The 17,100-nt window shown below is 37.7% G+C and overlaps 1 pseudogene; it reads left to right on the top strand.

The window, feature by feature from the left end:
* LOC149255490 (pre-mRNA-processing-splicing factor 8A-like) overlaps positions 1-13,022 on the top strand; it is a 76,152-nt pseudogene extending 63,130 nt beyond the window's left edge.
* The last annotated feature ends 4,078 nt before the right edge of the window (positions 13,023-17,100 follow it).

Genomic DNA, 17,100 nt, shown 5'->3' with positions numbered 1-17,100 from the left:
ACTCTCAAATTTTCTTCCTTAAAAAACTTTGTCTCAATTGTTGGTTCTTGTATATCAGCAGCATCATTGACAGGTTCTTATGTATCTGTTTCTAGGTTAAAATCCATGGGGTGATCTGTTTCAACTGCTTGTTCTTGTGTGTCAGTAGCATTGTCAACGGGTTCTTGTGTGTTAGCTTCCCATCGTTTTGTTTGGGTTCCTTCTGAGATGGTGTCTGCAACGTCAATCTTGTACCCTGTTGTTGCCAAACCCTTAGCACATGCTATACATAAAGGCCCCCGTGTGGTTTCTGATCCTAACTTATCAATAGCCTTAGCCAATGTATCAAGACCCGGAACCTTTGTTTTCATTTTTCTACCTCCTAATTGTCGCTTTAATCTCTTATTTTATGCTTCTAGCTTCTTAATTTTAAGCAGCAAAGTTCAGGTTTCATTGTTAGTTGATGAAGAAGTGTCTTTATGCTTGTTCTATTTCCTCTTCTTCTACTTCTTTGTCTCTTCTAGCTTCTCCTTTTGTTATTTTTACTTGCTTAGTTTCTTCTTGGACAGTGGCGAGGGTTCTAGTTTCTTCTTGGACAGTGGTGATGGTTCTAGTTGAGAAACAAACTTAACCCTTTTCTTCGGTATTCTTCCACCCATAGGTTTCTCAAGTGACCTATTATTAATTATAATTCCCGAAGGTTGTCCCTGCTCCTTAGTTGTATCATCTTTCCCTGGAGCATCTATAGGAGTTTCGGCTTGTCTCTGCCATAGGGCTTCTGTTCCTTTACTAAAAAAAATTTCCCAATTTCTTCCTTGTTGCTCCAAAGCTTCCATTATGATCAATTTTATGAGGCCATGATTGGTAATGCGTCTCTCTAGATGCAAGGATACCTTTATCGAGGCATCCATGTGTTTCAAATTTTTCAACAAAAAATAGGGAATATTAATGAGTTTCCCATGTCAAAGATGGCTCAGCAATGGAAAATGATAATTGAATACTATTGGTGAGCGCCCCTCACATGTAATGTGCATGATAATGAACAAGGAAACATCGTTCCACAATGAGGAAGGGAAAGGCAGTCAAATCATCTTCCCTTCTTGACCAATTGTTCTTCTCCTCGCAAGAATTCAGCTTTAAGGGTTGGGTCATTAATTTTTCGGATGAACCACCTCTTCCCTTAGGGTCGAAGCGTTGTTAATCTATCAATCACTTACTTTGTAATCTCTAGTCTTAGTCCCCTTATCTTTGTTTGATTCATGTTCATATTTCGAGCAAATTCCAAAGAAGCACTCTCATCTGACCCCCTGAGTCGCTCGAAAAACTCGATCCACTCTGCTTCTCTGAAAATTTGGTATGCTTTCGGGCATTTTTCCAAAGCCTTGATGGAATCTGCTTCATTCCATATTGTTTGTTGGGTTGTGTTATATTCTTTCCATGACTAGCCCACGTAGTTAACCGGGGGGTTAGAAGGGGGGCGGAGACCCCCCTTCGTTGCGCCAATTGCGTAGCGGGGGGAGTCGCAGGGTGTTTGAGGGGTGCAGGTAACCCCACTCTATAATTTTGATTTTGGACCCTATATTAGGTTAGGCGAACCTACCTATGGTTTTTTGCATGTTTTCGCACATGGTTTTGGATGCGATGGTTTTCAGTCCATGGTTTTAGACGCGATGGTTTTCGATCCATGGTATTGGATGCTTCAGCATGTATAAATATGTATTGTAACATTGAAAGGAAAATAATGAAAAATCAAGCTGGTAGTCCCGGTTTTGGGATCCAGCAGAAAATCTCTATGTATATGTGTTTTATGTGTTATGCTCTTGTATTATTTATTTTATGTGTTTTAGAATTCATATGCAGGTAATTTCTGTACGGGGTTAAAACCTACATTTGGTATCAAAGTTGTTTTGGCTTCAAGGGAACGCCTTTGTTGCTGAGGGGTTTCGCTCGGGCTTGTGGTAGACCCTGTTTAGTGGGAGATCTGGGGAATCGATTCTGGTGGTGAAAGAAGATGGCGAGCAGTGGAAAGATAGAGATCGATAAATTTAATTGTCAGATTTTTGAGTTATGGAAACTCAAGATGGAGGATCTGTTGGTGGATAAAGATCAGTGGATCACAGTAGATCCAGGTACTAAACCAAAGAGTTTGTCCAATGAAGAATGGAAGAGGTTGGATCAGAAGGCAAAGAGCACAATACAATTGTGTGTCTCAGATTTAGTATTGCTGAATGTATCAGGGGAAGCTACGACAAAGGCTTTGTGGGACAAGTTAGGGACTTTGTACCAATCTAAATCTCTGGTGAATAAACTGTTCCTACAAAAAAAACTGTATAACCTGAGGATGAAAGATGGAGACTGGTGACGGAGCATCTAAATGCATTTAATACTGTGGTAAGTCATTTATTATCTGTTGATATTAAAATTTCAAATGAAGCTAAGTGCATCAGTTTGTTGTGTTCTCTACCATATTTGTGGGATAGTCTGGTTATTGCAATAGGTAGCAATGCAACTACCTTGCAGTTTGATGAAATAATCTCATCCTTGCTGACGGAGGAGATGAGACAGAAAAATATGGAGAGCCATAATGGCGATGCCTTGTTTGTACGATGACGGTCCCAGAACAGAAACAAAAATAAGTCATCGAGTGGGAGATCTAAATCTAGAGGGAGATCTAAATCTCCAGGAAAACCTGTAAAGGTGTTGTGCTGGAAATGCGGAAAGGAAGGGCACTACAAAAGGGACTATAAATCTAAAGCTCCTGACAAAGGAAAGGGATCTGATGATTCTTCTTCTGCAGAGGCGAAAACCACCTCAAATGAAGGTGGGGATGTGTACTTGGCTTCTTCAAGTACACATGTAGATCATGAGGCATGGTTGATTGACTCAGGTGCATCCTTTCACTTCACTCCCCATAGAGAGTGGTTCTGCGAGTATGATAAATACGATGGTGGTGATGTCTTCTTAGGGGATGATAGGAAGGCTAGAATCATTGGTCGTGGAAAAGTAAAGTTGAAGTTGCAAGGTGGAAGGTTAGAACACTTCCGGGTGTTCTGCATATTCCTGCATTAGCCAGAAATCTAATTTATGTAAGCAAGTTGGATGATGCAAGTGTAAAAACAATGTTCGAGAAGGATACTTGCAAGATGGTTCGGGAAGCACTGGTATTGATGTGGGGAGTTCGAATTGGAACTCTGTACAAGCTGCAAGGTAGCGTTGTTGTTGATGGGTGCAACAGTTATGTGGTTCCTGAAAGTGGAGCAGAAAATCTAGTGGTCTCTGGAGAGAAGACCATGTTGTGGCATCAAAGGCTTGGACATATTAGAGAGAAGGGCCTTCGAATACTTCATGGTAAAGGTATGGTGGAAGGTATGAGTAATAGCTCTCTGGATTTTGATTTTTGTGAAAATTGTGTATATGGGAAGTAGAATTGGATGAGTTTCCCCTCTGGTGGTAAGAGGGCGAAACAGATATTAGAGCTTATGAACAGTGATGTGTTTGGACCTGTGAAGGTTCCATCACAGGGTAAGTCTGTGTACTATGTATCCTTTATAGATGACTTCTCAAGGAATACATGGATATATTTCCTTAAGAAGAAATATGAAGTCTTTGATGGGTTTAAAGAATTTAAGGCTCTGGTGGAAAACCAAACAGAGAAGAAGGTAAAGGTGTTGAGGATAGATAACGCTGGAGAGTTTTGCAGTAAGGAATTTGAAGAATTTTGTAAGAAGTGTGGTATAGCATGGCAAAAGACTACTCCATACACACCTGAGAAAAATGGAGTTGCAGAAAGAATGAAAAAGACGTTGATGGAAAGGGCAAGAAGCATGCTCAATGGTGTCGGGTTAGGACAAGAATTCTGGGCAGAGGCGGTGGAGACACCATGTTACCTGGTCAACAGATCACCTTCATCAACATTGGAGGATAAGACTCCACAAGAGGTATGGACTAGTAAGAAACCCTCTCTTTCACATCTGAGGGTATATGTACATGTTCCAAAGGAGAAACGAACCAAGTTGGATAGTAAATCTGAAAAGTGCATCTTTATTGGATATAAGGATGGTTCAAAGGGTTATAATCTTTGGAACCCAATAACAAGGAAGGTTGTGTACATCCGAGATGTGGTGTTCAGAGAGGTAAAAGATTTTATTAAACATGAAGTCTAACCAAAGGAACCTGAGAAGATAGAGTTTGAGCTAAAGGAGGAAGAATCAGACTCTACAGCAAAGGAGGAATCAGAAAATGAAGAGCCACAAACTCCGGGTGTGAGAAGATCAGTTTGAGAAAGAAGGCAGCTAGAAAGGTATAGTCCATCTGCTTTCTGTTCAAATTTTTCTTTATCTATTACTGACGATGATCCCAGAACTGTGAAGGAAGCAGTAGATTCAGAGGATGGAAAACTCTAGAAAGAGGCCATGGTTGATGAAATAGCATCTTTGCACAAAAATGAAGCTTGGGATCTGGTGGAGTTGTCGGCTAGAAGGAAACCCATTGACAGCAAATGGGTGTTCAAGAAGAAGACAAATGTAGAAGGAAAGGTGGAGAAATACAAAGCTCGGTTGGTAGCAAAAGGTTATTCCCAGGTGCTGGGAATTGATTTTGGTGATATTTTTTCTCCTGTTGCCAAGGTAACTTCTATTAGATTACTTTTATCTGTTGTTACTGCTTTTGATTTTGAGGTAGAACAGATGGATGTGAAGACAGCATTTCTTCATGGGGATCTGGAAGAAGAGATCTACATGAAGCAACCTGAAGGCTTTGTGGTGAAGGGTAAGAAAGAACTAGTATGCAAGTTAAAGAAGTCTTTGTATGGGTTAAAACAGTCACCAAGGATGTGGTATCATAAATTCGATACATTTATATGAGGACATGGCTTCACCAGAAGCAAAGCAGATCACTGTGTGTATTTTAAATTAATTGGTGACCGTGTTATTTATCTAGTCTGGTATGTGGATGATATGTTGCTTGTTGGAAATGACAAAGAAATTATCCAAGATTTGAAGACCCATTTGTCCTCCAAATTCGACATGAAAGATCTTGGTGTTACAAAATATATTTTGGGCATGGAAATTAAAAGAGATCGGAGAAAGAGGAAGCTCTGGTTAAACCAGAGGAAGTATGTCGAGACAATATTGTAGAGGTTTAATATGCAGGATAGTAAACCAGTGAAGGTTCCTATTCCTATAGGTGTAAAGTTATCTGTTGAACAGTGTCCCAAGACACAAGAAGAGGAAGAGGACATGTCCCGTGTTCCATATGCAAGTGCAGTCAGTAGCCTGATGTATGCGATGGTCTATACTAGACCAGACATTACACATGTAGTGGGAGTATTGAGCAGGGTTATGTCAAAACCAGGGAAGGAGCAGTAGACAGCAATGAAGCGGGTTTTCAGGTATTTGCATGGCACTAGTGATTATGGTTTATGTTACCAAGGAAGACCAGGATTGGACAGAGTGTTGGATATTCGTGGCTTTGTTGATGTGGACTGGGCTGGAGATCTGGATCAGAGAAGATCTACAAGTGGGTATGTGTTTAACCTATTTGGAGGTGCAGTCAGTTGGATGAGTAAGAAACAATCTGTAAAGGCACTATCAACTACAGAGGTAGAATACATGGCAACCACTCATGCAGGCAAGGAAGCAGTTTGGTTGCAGAGATTGTGTTCAAGTATGGGGTTAGCACAGGGAGCTATAAGGATAGACTGTGACAGCCAAAGTGCAATTTTCTTAGCAAAGAACCCTACATATCATTCAAAGACAAAACACATTGATGTTCAGTATCACTTTCTGAGGGATATGATAGAAGACAAAAAGGTGTTGCTAGTAAAGGTGGACACTTTGAAGAATACTGCAGATGCATTGAAAAAATTTGTGAGCTCTGAGAAGTTATCTTGGTGTAGAGAAACAATGGGCATTGCAGGGCTAGATAAATGACTAAGCTCTCTTGTGGACCCCTATGGAAAGAAAACAACAAGTGGGAGAATGTTGGGTTGTGTTATATTCTTTCCATGACTAGCCCACGTAGTCAACCGGGGGGTTAGAAGGGGGGTGGAGCTTCGTTGCGCCAATTGCATAGCGGGGGGAGTTGCAGGGGGTTTGAGGGGTGCAGGCGACCCCACTCTATGGGGTTGGTTTTGGACCCTATATTAGGTTGGGTGGACCTACCTATGGTTTTGTGCATGTTTTTCGCACTTGGTTTTGGATGCGATGGTTTTCGATCCATGGTTTTGGACGTGATGGTTTTCAGTCCATGGTATTGGATGCTTCAGCATGTATAAATATGTATTGTAACATTGAAAGGAAAATAATGAAAAATCAAGTTGGTAGTCCCGATTTTGGGATCCAGGGGAAAATCTCTATGTATATGTGTTTTATGTGTTATGCTCTCGCATTATTTATTTTCTGTGTTTTAGAATTCGTATGCAGGTAATTTTTGTATGGGGTTAAAACCTACATTGTTGCTCCTCCCATCCTTTGTTGTTATAGACCCTTCACTAATTACTGTAATAGTCACCATGAACTTTCACCTACTTGTCATCACAATTCTTGAAAAATATGTGCAATGAGGGTGCAGAGCTACGTCGGGCGGATATCAAGGCAATAGGAAAGGATATCAAGTTAGAAAGTTATGTGATATGGGTTATCATTTCATCATTAATTCAAAGGTGTGAAAATCTGACTTGGATACGGTTTGAATTAATGAGATGATCATTCATGCAAGGTGGTAATGATTAATGGGTATTGTCACCTCAAATCGGGTTATGTCATGAATCACAAAATAATTCGTCCCGCCACCCCCCCAAGTCAAATGCAACGGCCATCCTCAGTCGTCAAAATGTAATGACATATTAACTGCCATAATTGCTAAATAAAGAAAAAAAATAGTATTCCTTTTTTGAATGACTTACCGGAGGGTGATTTGATTGATATTGATAGCAGAGTGCTAGTGATGGTGATTATTGAAGTGGACAAATGCAACCAGTTCCATGCTATAGTCGTCTCCATCGGATCAGCTGCTACAGATGTAACAGCAAAATAATTTTTCCATGATGGTTGAACAAATTTGTAGCAATACTTTATTACAACAATGTATTCCTTTGAGGGCATTGCAATTTGCGCCTACAAAAGAATTCTCAAAATAATACAATGAAATGAATAAAAATGGGCTTGTAACAAGCATGTTGTTACACATATGTCATGGATGTCATGTTGTTATAGAACTTATTAAAAGGAAAATGTGTATCAGCTACCACAAAGTGGTTTTCAGCTGGTCTACCTGCACCCCACAAGAGGTTTTCACAGACAGATTTTTTTTTCACAAATAGGTTTTCACATATGAATGTTCAATTTTATATTAGGGTAAACTAAATCCAATATATATTTCCCTATATATAATTGATCTAAATACACATTTTCGATGTGTATATTTATCTTCGTCATATATATATATATATATATATATATATATATATATATATATATATATATATATATATATATATATATATTATTTTTCCTTTTTCCTTTTGGTGTATCAACTTCCAACAAAAGTTGGTTTTCAGCTGGTACACTTATTGGAATTTAAGAATTTGATAGCACAGGAGAATTTTCCCCTGCCCTCATAACTTGAAGATCAAATCCTGAGACAATGTTAACAAATGAATCCTTTGAGGTTGGTTTATTATATAACCGAAGATGATGCCCATTGGAAAGCAATGGAACTTTGGCACTATCTATGGTAATTAATCTCATGGTCCCATTGTCAAATATTGTATCTACCTCATAAGGACCTAGCCATCTAGTGCAGAGCTTCCCCTTGAAGTCTTTGAATCGTGAATCATACAATAGAGCCCAATCGCCTTTCTGAAACACCTTATTTTTGATAAACTTGTCATGCCACTTAGCCCTCTACCGCTGGATGATGTTTGTTTGTTGGATGGCAGCCAATCTCTTCTCATCTAGTTCATTTAACTAGTTCAACCGATGTTTCTAAGTTGTAGTCAAATCCAGGTTCACTTGCAATGTTGTTCTGAGTGTTTTTATTTCAAACTCAATGGGAAATAATGGGTTTTTACCATACACCAATTCGTATGGTGAAAATCCAATAGTATTTCTCCATGTAGTTATATATGCCCATAATGCTTCTGGAAGTTTATCAACCCAGTTCCTCTAGTGGTTGGCTACAATCTTAGTGAGAATTCCTTCAATAACCTTATTAGTGCTCTCCACTTGACCATTTTCCTGAGGATGATATGGTGAGGTAATTTTGTGACAAATATTGAATTTCTCAACTAACCTCTGGATCAAATGAGATGTGAATGTGGTCCTCCATCTGTCATTATTTCTCTAGGTACTCCAAAGTGAACAAAAATGTCTTCAAATAAAAAATCTAAAACAGCCTATTCAGTTGCCCTGGTTAGTGCCTTTGCTTCAACCCATTTTGTGACATAATCTGTACATACTAGAATGTAGGACTTCTGCTGAGATGAAGGATTAATTGGTCCTAAAAATTCTAAGGCCCACTTCTCAAATGGTTCCAAGACTATTTGAGGTTGTAATGGAATTTCATCTGACCAGAGTGGTTGACCCATTCTTTGACAACTGTCACATCCCTTCACAAATTTCTTTGCATCCTGGAATATGGTAGGCCAATAATATCTTGTTGAAAGCACTTTATGCCCTATCCTTTTTTCAGTAAAGTGTCCTCCACAAGGTTCCTCGTGGCAGGCTCTGAGGATGTAAAAAATCTCATCCTCTCTCAGACAATGCCTAATCTAATGATCTGGCCCTGTGTAGTGGAGTTATCCTTCTACCCAAGAGTATCTTTCACTTTGCTGAACAATATTATTCTTTTCTTTTGAGGAAAGATGTTGTGGAAATATCCCTAAAGCAAGGTAGTTATCTAAGGTAGTTATCTATGTCTGCATACCACAGTGAGTGAGTTGAAATAGCAAAAATATATTCATTTGGAAAAGAATCTTCAATGGGCATGCCATCACTATTAATAGTTAGCCTAGAAAGAAAATGAGCCACTACATTATCTTTTCCAGGTTAATCTAATATTGTTATATCAAATTCTTGTAACAGAAGCAAACAACGTGTAACCCTACCATTAGTAACAGGTTTCTTCATTAAGAAATGAATAGCAGAGTGGTCAGTGCACACAAATACTTGATAACCTGTAATGTAGTACATAAATTTATTAATGGCATGCACTACTGAAGAAACTCTTTTTTGTAATTGTATAATTTAACTCTATTGGAGTCAAATTCTTGTTGATGTAGTAGATGGCATATGGATTCTTGTCTTCTAGTTGACCTAGCACAGCTCCTACAGCAGTATCAAATGCATACGTTGATATGTGAAACGGAAGGTCCCAGTTCGGTCCTCGCAAAATAGGGGTTGTTGATAAACACTTCTTTAACTCTGTAAAGGTGCATTCACATTCCTCTGTCCAAAAAAATTTCACATCTTTAGTGAGCATAGAAAATAATGGGGATGCAATTTTTGAAAACTTTTCTATAAACCTCCTATAATACCCTACATGTCGCAAAAAACTACGTACCTCCTTTTGTGTTTTTGGCAATGGAATTTTTAGAATTACTTCTATCTTAGTAGGGTCTCCTTTTATTCCTATGGAATAAATATAATTCCCAAGAATAATTCCTTCATTCATCATCATGTGACATTTTTCAGTGCTTAAAGCAACATTAGTTTGCTCACATCGTTCTAACACATTTTCGAGATTGGCTAATGCTGGTTCAAAATCCTCACCATGAGGTGTAAACTCATCCATGGATACCTCTAAATAGTCATTTAGAAAATCTACAAATATCTCTAACATTTCCCTTTAGAAGGTTATTGGCACATTACAAAGTCCAAAAGGGAGAACTCTGTATGCAAAAGTCCCCCAAGGGCAAGTAAAGGTGGTTTTATCCTGATTCTCTAGGGAAATTTGTATCTAATTATAACCACTAAACCTATCTAGAAATGAAAAGAATTTTTTTCTAGATAAGGTGTCAAGGACCTGATCTATAAATGGCAAAGGAAAATGGTCCTTTTGAGTGGCTATGTTAATTTCTCTGTAATCTACACAGACCCTCCACTTTCCATTCTTTTGGAACAATAACAAGTGGGAATACCCATTGGCTGTCAGATATGGGATAAATGAAGTTAGCATTTAGAAGCTTTTACAATTCTTCTTTTACTACTTCTTTAAGTGATGGGTTCATACACCGTTGTGGCTGCCTAACTGGATTTCAATCTCCCTTCGATTAGATGTGGTGGGTAAACAGGTTGGGGTGAATGATTTTCATGTATGTGTAATCCCATGCAAATGCCTTCATATATCTCTGTAATAGTTGTAACAAAATCATGTTTTGTTCGGGAGTCAAATTAGGATTAATATTTAGATTTTTGCCTAGCTCTATTTCAACTGGGATTCTCTTGAGATTAGGGGCGGTTTTCATATGTTCTAGACTCAAGTCTTCCATGGTATCTTCTACCCCTAAATCATCAATAGAAGTAACAACAAGGGAATTACTGATAAAGCCATTGATAATGTCATCCTCTATTTCATTCTTAAAATATTGGGCTTTGCCAAGAGTGAGGAGTGGTTGGGAATGATTTGATTCAGGTTCAAATTCATCCCATAAGGGATTTTCCAAATCCTTACTTGGTTTTGCAGGAGGATAAAGGCTAAGGTTCTTTGTGGCTTGTCCATCTGAAATCATCATGAAGCCCAACCTACAACCTATGAATGCATCCACAGTGGCCAACCAAGGCCTTCCTAATATCAAGGGATGTCCCCCCAGATTTGATTTGGTTTGAAAAATAAGAAAGTATGTTAGGTACCTCCAGGAATCCACTATGATGACTACATCCTCTACCATTCCTTCAAGTTTAACACGTGACCTATCAGTAAGTTCTAGCACTGTAGGTGTTTGTCTCAGCCTGTGCAGTCCTAAAGTGGTGAAGATTTCCTTAGCCATTACAGCGATTGTTCCCATAAATCAATTAATGTGTTCGGAATGGGTTTCTCATCAATATAAATAGTGGTTGTAGGATTCCCTGGGTCATTGTATTTAGCCAAAAGAGGTTGACCAGTCATTAGTTCCGACAATTTTCCCATCACATGGATGGTAACAGGATCTTTGGGCTTCCTTCCAGGTTCTTAACACATATGTCTCTTACTATTTTTACATAAATAGGAACATACTTAATGGCTTGCAACAAGGGAATCCTTGTGTGCAAATTCTTTAACTCCTTGAGGAAATCATATTTGAGTTGTGGAATCATCCTAGTTTCAACTAATCTTTGCGGATATGGAGGATCCTTAGTCACTATAGTAGTTGGATTAGTTGTTACAGATGTGTCAGCATTATTTGAATTAGTTTTTACATGTGTATCAGTTTCATCAAAATCCACATGATCAGCCCTGGGTGATTCACAATCCTCTTCAATACTAACAGGGGAGGTTTTTGAGTTTACTACTTTTTTTGATCGAAGGTGGATCTCGTTGCATTCAACAGGGGTAATGTAGTAAGTCTAGAAAGAATTGGGGCTTTTATATTCTTAGTTTCCTTATTATTTGGGTTAGGTTTAGACTGTGCATGTAATTGGGGACGTCTAGGAGGAGGAGTAGCAGACAATGAGAGAGGTGGAAGTTGTAATTGTTGTCACACCGGTAATGAAGGAGGGACTGGGCCTAAAGAATTTCCCCGCCAATTCTAAGGCCAAGAGTACGAATGAGATGGAGGATACTGAAAAGGTGGAGAAGGAGACCATTGGTTCTATTGTGAAGGAAATTGAGTTGGAGGAGGAGTGGGATATTGCCATGGAAATTTCTGAGCATTATATACATTATTCCATGGATTGAAAGAAAAATCTTGAGACATACATGGTGGTCGTGGTTGCCAAGGCTTCCTGGACCCAATAAAGTAAGAAGATTGGGCCTCCTCACCTAATTCCTTGAGTGTTGCCTTTAGTCTTGGGAGCTCTAGACAGTATCCTGTAGAATTCTCTAGGTCACAAAGATTTCACAAGTTAATGTTGTTGACTCTGCATCCCTTCATGGAATGTTTCTCTTTACCTTTTGAGCAGAACATGGCCAAGGCCTTACCAACTTCATCCTATGCTTTTTTCACTTATGTTGTCATCAATTGGGAAGATAAGGTACTGAGAAGATCAGTCTTGAGATTCTCGAACAGGTTTCCAATCTCAGCTCTAGTCACACCTCCATTCGCGGATTCATTTATTTTAACAGAGGCATCCCATGCCATACTTCTCCCTCATGAAGATCCTCATGAACACCTTAAGAAAAGTTTTATTTTATCATCGTATGGCTCCTGAGATATATCTCCTTTTCCTAATAGGTTCAACATATCAAGGCAACCATCTATCATTCCTTGAATAAATATTATTTTCAAAATATTCGGATCCAAATCACTATGTTTGGACCTTTGTCGATTATAATGGAACTATTCCACGTAATCTTCCAAGTTTTCTTCTTCCTTCTCTGTCATTCTGACTATCTCCTCTCTTAGATCTCTAGTTTGGCAATAGTCTTATAATTTTGCAAGAAATGTATTCTTCATATCTCCATATGTTTGGATAGTGGCAGAACATAGTCCCATAAACCATATTAATGTTTGTACTTTCATAGTGGCAAGAAATAGTTTTAGCTTCTGAGCATCTGGAGTGTAGTCATAAATCCTACATAGAACATTAAACTCAAACAGAAAAGTATCAGGATCTTTTATAGTCAATCCTTGGAAAGGTGGAAGGGTTGATAGAGGGATTTTTTCATAGGGGATTCTCCCCTTATATCACTTATTGGAAATTCAAGAGTCGTAATAGTGGCATTTGTCTCGTTATTGTTGCTGTTATCCCCCATTGGAATTTCTCTTGATTCTTGTTATGGTGAGTATCCTTCTAAATATTGTTTGGAAAAATGTTCTGTAGATAAGGATTCTTGTGATAATTGCTCAGATTATTTTGGGGCTCATTGTTTTACTGTACTGCTTGAGTCCAGGTATTGGAAAGTGAAAGAATGTTCTTCTGATTCTAGTTCTTGATATTTCCCATTGGTTTACCCTTGTTCTTCTAATCCAATATCCTGACCACTAGTTTATCCTTGTTGTTCCTGAGTTGAGTTTACAGATTTGGGGGTTTGTAGGCTAGTTTGAGGAAAATGGGGTCCTAAAACAGAGGAACCAGATACTCCTGATTTTGATGTAGAAGCAACATCTTTCTGTGGGCCTGTTTTTCTCATGTCCCTATGTGGTGTTGACTTCTCTCTTTCTAATTTTGAGATCAATTCTTGGATAAATTTTACTCTCCCTTCATCAGTATTTTTCTTGTTCTTCTTGTGACGCCTTTTTCCTGTAGATTTATTAGATTTCCTACGTTTTTCTTCTTCTTCACTCATACATCCTACACATGGACCCTATGTGTAATTATTTGCACACCCTAAGTGTCCTAATTATTATAGTGGTGAGCCCGATCAGGTATGTTAGAGCAATACATAGGTTCTTATCTCTCGTCTTACTTCCTAGTGCCTGTAAAATTAAAGACACTCTATCAAAAGGAAAATCCAAAGTTTACACACCCTAACTATCCTAATTATTACAGTGGTGATCCCACTTGGGTATATCAGAGCGATGTGCAGGTTCTTACCTCTTGTCTTACCACCAAACGTCTGTAAAATTAAAGACACTCTATCAAAAGGAACTTCAAAAGAAATCATTGGTTGATTGTATCGTTAACAGCCTTCCCCGGCAACAGCGCCAAAATGTTTGCGCGATTTTATCACTCTTTAAAGTAACTAAACCACAATCATTAATTATCAACCATGGTAAGCCTTTTTATTTCAAAGGTGTCTTCACTATTTGTGTTGATACATGTAACAGCTAGGTAAAACAAAAAAGATGCCGTTGAACATGCTTGTAGAAATTAAAGCACTCTTGCAGAATGGAAATACAAGCTTGCGGGAATTAAAAGGAACATTGAAGAAATGAAATGCACTCGACAAAGAAAGAATCCACACTTCATAAAAACTTCATAATAAAGATAGGCACACCATACTCTATCAGCTAAAGACATAACATTTGAATATCATAAAATTGATTAACCTGTGTAACAGCACACCGTAAATCTGAAAGCAGAAGTGTATCTATCCCACAATAAAACGTGTGCAATAGTACTAAGAAATTTACACTAACACGTGACAAAAAAATATCCTATTAACACTGCGATCCCTACTAAAGAGGAGGGCCCTTCCTCCCTAGTAGGGTGTAGGAGTAAAACGAAAACTAGTTAAGGATTCAACACAGAAATTGCAGTAACATCACCAGATATATGCTCGTATTAAAAATAGTCGAAGAGTACAAGATAAAAATGTCGATATTATCTATGTTTCGTCCCCCTTCACATGAGACTAAGCTCCTTTTTAAATTCTTTACAAAGCCCCAAAATTAGGAAATGAATCAATCATGAGAATCCGTGATTCTCATGTTGATTAAGCTCACAGAAATAATAAAAGGATAGAAATTGTTACAAACTGATTTTAATAAAGATTTCTTATGTTTACACCACTATTGTTTAGACATAATTGTAACTCTTCAGATCTTCTTAATAGTCCTCATGTAATTACTTCATGTGACCCTTGATAGTTGTCTTTGAAAATGGTGGCTACAATCTTGACAATTCACAATGTAACAGCAGCTTCGTGGTGTAACAGTAGAAATGGAAAAACCAAGGTGTAACAGCAACTCACGCCATGTAACACCAAGTAATAGCAACAGTTGTTCACCCATGGATATCAGTAGTTACGGCAACACCTGAAAGAAAACATTCATAATAACTCTTCCAAAGATACCCTAGTTAGTCATCCCAAAGAAAGCATTGTTTCATTCAATACTTAGCAGAAAATAGCATAATAATACGTCAAAGAAAAAGGTTGCTTCTTTATCAAAGGGAGTGACATTGTATTAGGGAAATTTTAGGTTCAATGAGGGAAAATGGCCAAAAAGGGGAAAAGGATGCCTGAAATATCCTCAAATATTGCACCCAACAATAAACATGGCATAACTTCCACCTACTTCATGTTTACTATTTATTGTTTGCCTTGTCTACTAGAAGTTGATTAGTAGATTAGCAGATGTTTAGGAGTTGGTTAGGAGGAAAAAGTGTATCTAGAGAATAATATTATTATTCTATTATCAGGAGATGGAGCTATAACTCTATTTAAAGAGTATCTCTCTCCATTGTTATCCATGGTTGTGATTGAGGATTTCCCCTTGAGCTTTGTTGATTATCTTGAATGCAATGCAAGTTGAGGATTTCTATTATGAGGTACAATGCTTTTGGTTCAATAGTGCTGAATATAGATGCTAGAATTTCTTGCATCAAATGCATTCATGAAGGGATATAATCCAGGTAACCTTGTTTCTAGTTAGAATAATTTAATTGGGGTTCATTCCCCCTTTGAATCTTTGTGTTTATTGTTGTAAAATGTCATTATGTGTTTTATTTCTTAATTAATATTATCCACAAATTACATGATATTGTACTAGACACACCCTCATGCATGTTTGAAGAGTTTTCTTCATCCAAATTTATGTTTTGGTGGATAAGAAGTCTGCAAGATAGGACTGTTGTAGGTTCTTTATTTGGGCTACATGTTTCCTTATCAAAATAAGAAAACAACCCTTGAATTTTGGATCTGATTTGTTGTTGATAGGGAGCTAATTTGGTTCTAAATAGTATGTAAAACTTCCCTCCAAGTGTTGCCTTAAAATATGGGAAAGATTGTCAAAATAGAAATATGTGTGTGTGTGTGTGTGTGTGTGGTGAATTGTGCTTTAAAGAGCCATTAGAATCATCCAAACCATGACCTATGTTGAAAAAATTAAAGAGGTTTCTGTAAATCATCTTGTTCCCAACAAAATATTCTTTCATATTTGAAAATTACATTTTCAGCTTCTCGAAAACCATGCTAAAAATGAGTAAAACGAGAAATCATTTAATATTTAAATCTGGAAAATGGGATGCAAATATTCCTTCTTATCTCCCAAAAAGTGATATATTTATAAAAACTGAGAGAGGTTTTTTTTAATGAGAAAATTCCCAAAAAAAACCTCGTTTTTTTATTTCAAAAATTCATTTCTAAGTGTTTGGAAACTCCCATTGAAGACAGTAATTAAAACAATGAAAAATAGAGTGCTATAGAAAAATTATAGCAATGGTGTTGCTTTGTCACTTCACATTCACCAGTCACTCCTTGGCCATAAAAATATCAAAATTTTTATGTGACAAGTGGAAGCACAAAACAAATATATTCCCTCATGCATTCATCATACCCCACTTCAAATTCGGTCTTCAATACTCTTTGCTGGCAATTTTAATTTGATCGGTTGAAATCATTATAGCTTATGGCTTTTATTTTGGTAGTGCCACCTATTGAATGACATGTCTCACATGTTGTCTGATGATTTGGCAGTGCCTCCCTTATCATCTTACATATCATTCGTTTCCTTCTATTTTGGCAACATCTTCATCTTATAGTGTTAGAATTGGCGCTGCCAAATTAAAAGGCAATGTTCATAAAAATTTGGTAGAACCTAGACTTTAGGACCCCAATTGAGCTGACCTCAAAACTTTGAATGTGATAACATGTACTATCCCATTCTATAGAAACAATGAGGTCTTCCTCTTATGTTTTGGAACATTGGCCTTCTTGACTGGTGCTTGCATATTCTTCTCATCATATAATTTTTTTTCAAATTTTTCTTATGGCCCACTTTTCCACAATAAGGACACTTACAAGTCTTAGTAATCACTTGACTCATCACTCATGTTATTGTCGTGATGCTTAACAATCTTTCCTTGGCCTTGAATTTCCCTGTGAAAGCCATTTCTGAACCTTCATTCCCACTGCTATTTCGAAACTGCTTTTTCCAGTTGTCTTGTTGTTAGAGTTTAGTGCTCAAATCATCAAACTTCAACTCAACATCTGTAAAAGTATTATTAAGGGTTTCAATAAAATACTCAAATGAGGTTGTTAAACTCTTGAGAGTGATTAATGCCATCTATTCTTCCATTTTATGTCCCACGGCATTCCATT

Source organism: Pinus tabuliformis, chromosome 7, assembly GCF_031772625.1.
Source record: "Pinus tabuliformis cultivar Carrire ecotype Pingquan chromosome 7, CPIR1, whole genome shotgun sequence".
Lineage (NCBI taxonomy): Eukaryota > Viridiplantae > Streptophyta > Pinopsida > Pinales > Pinaceae > Pinus > Pinus tabuliformis.
This window is presented reverse-complemented; position numbering and strand designations above follow the sequence as displayed.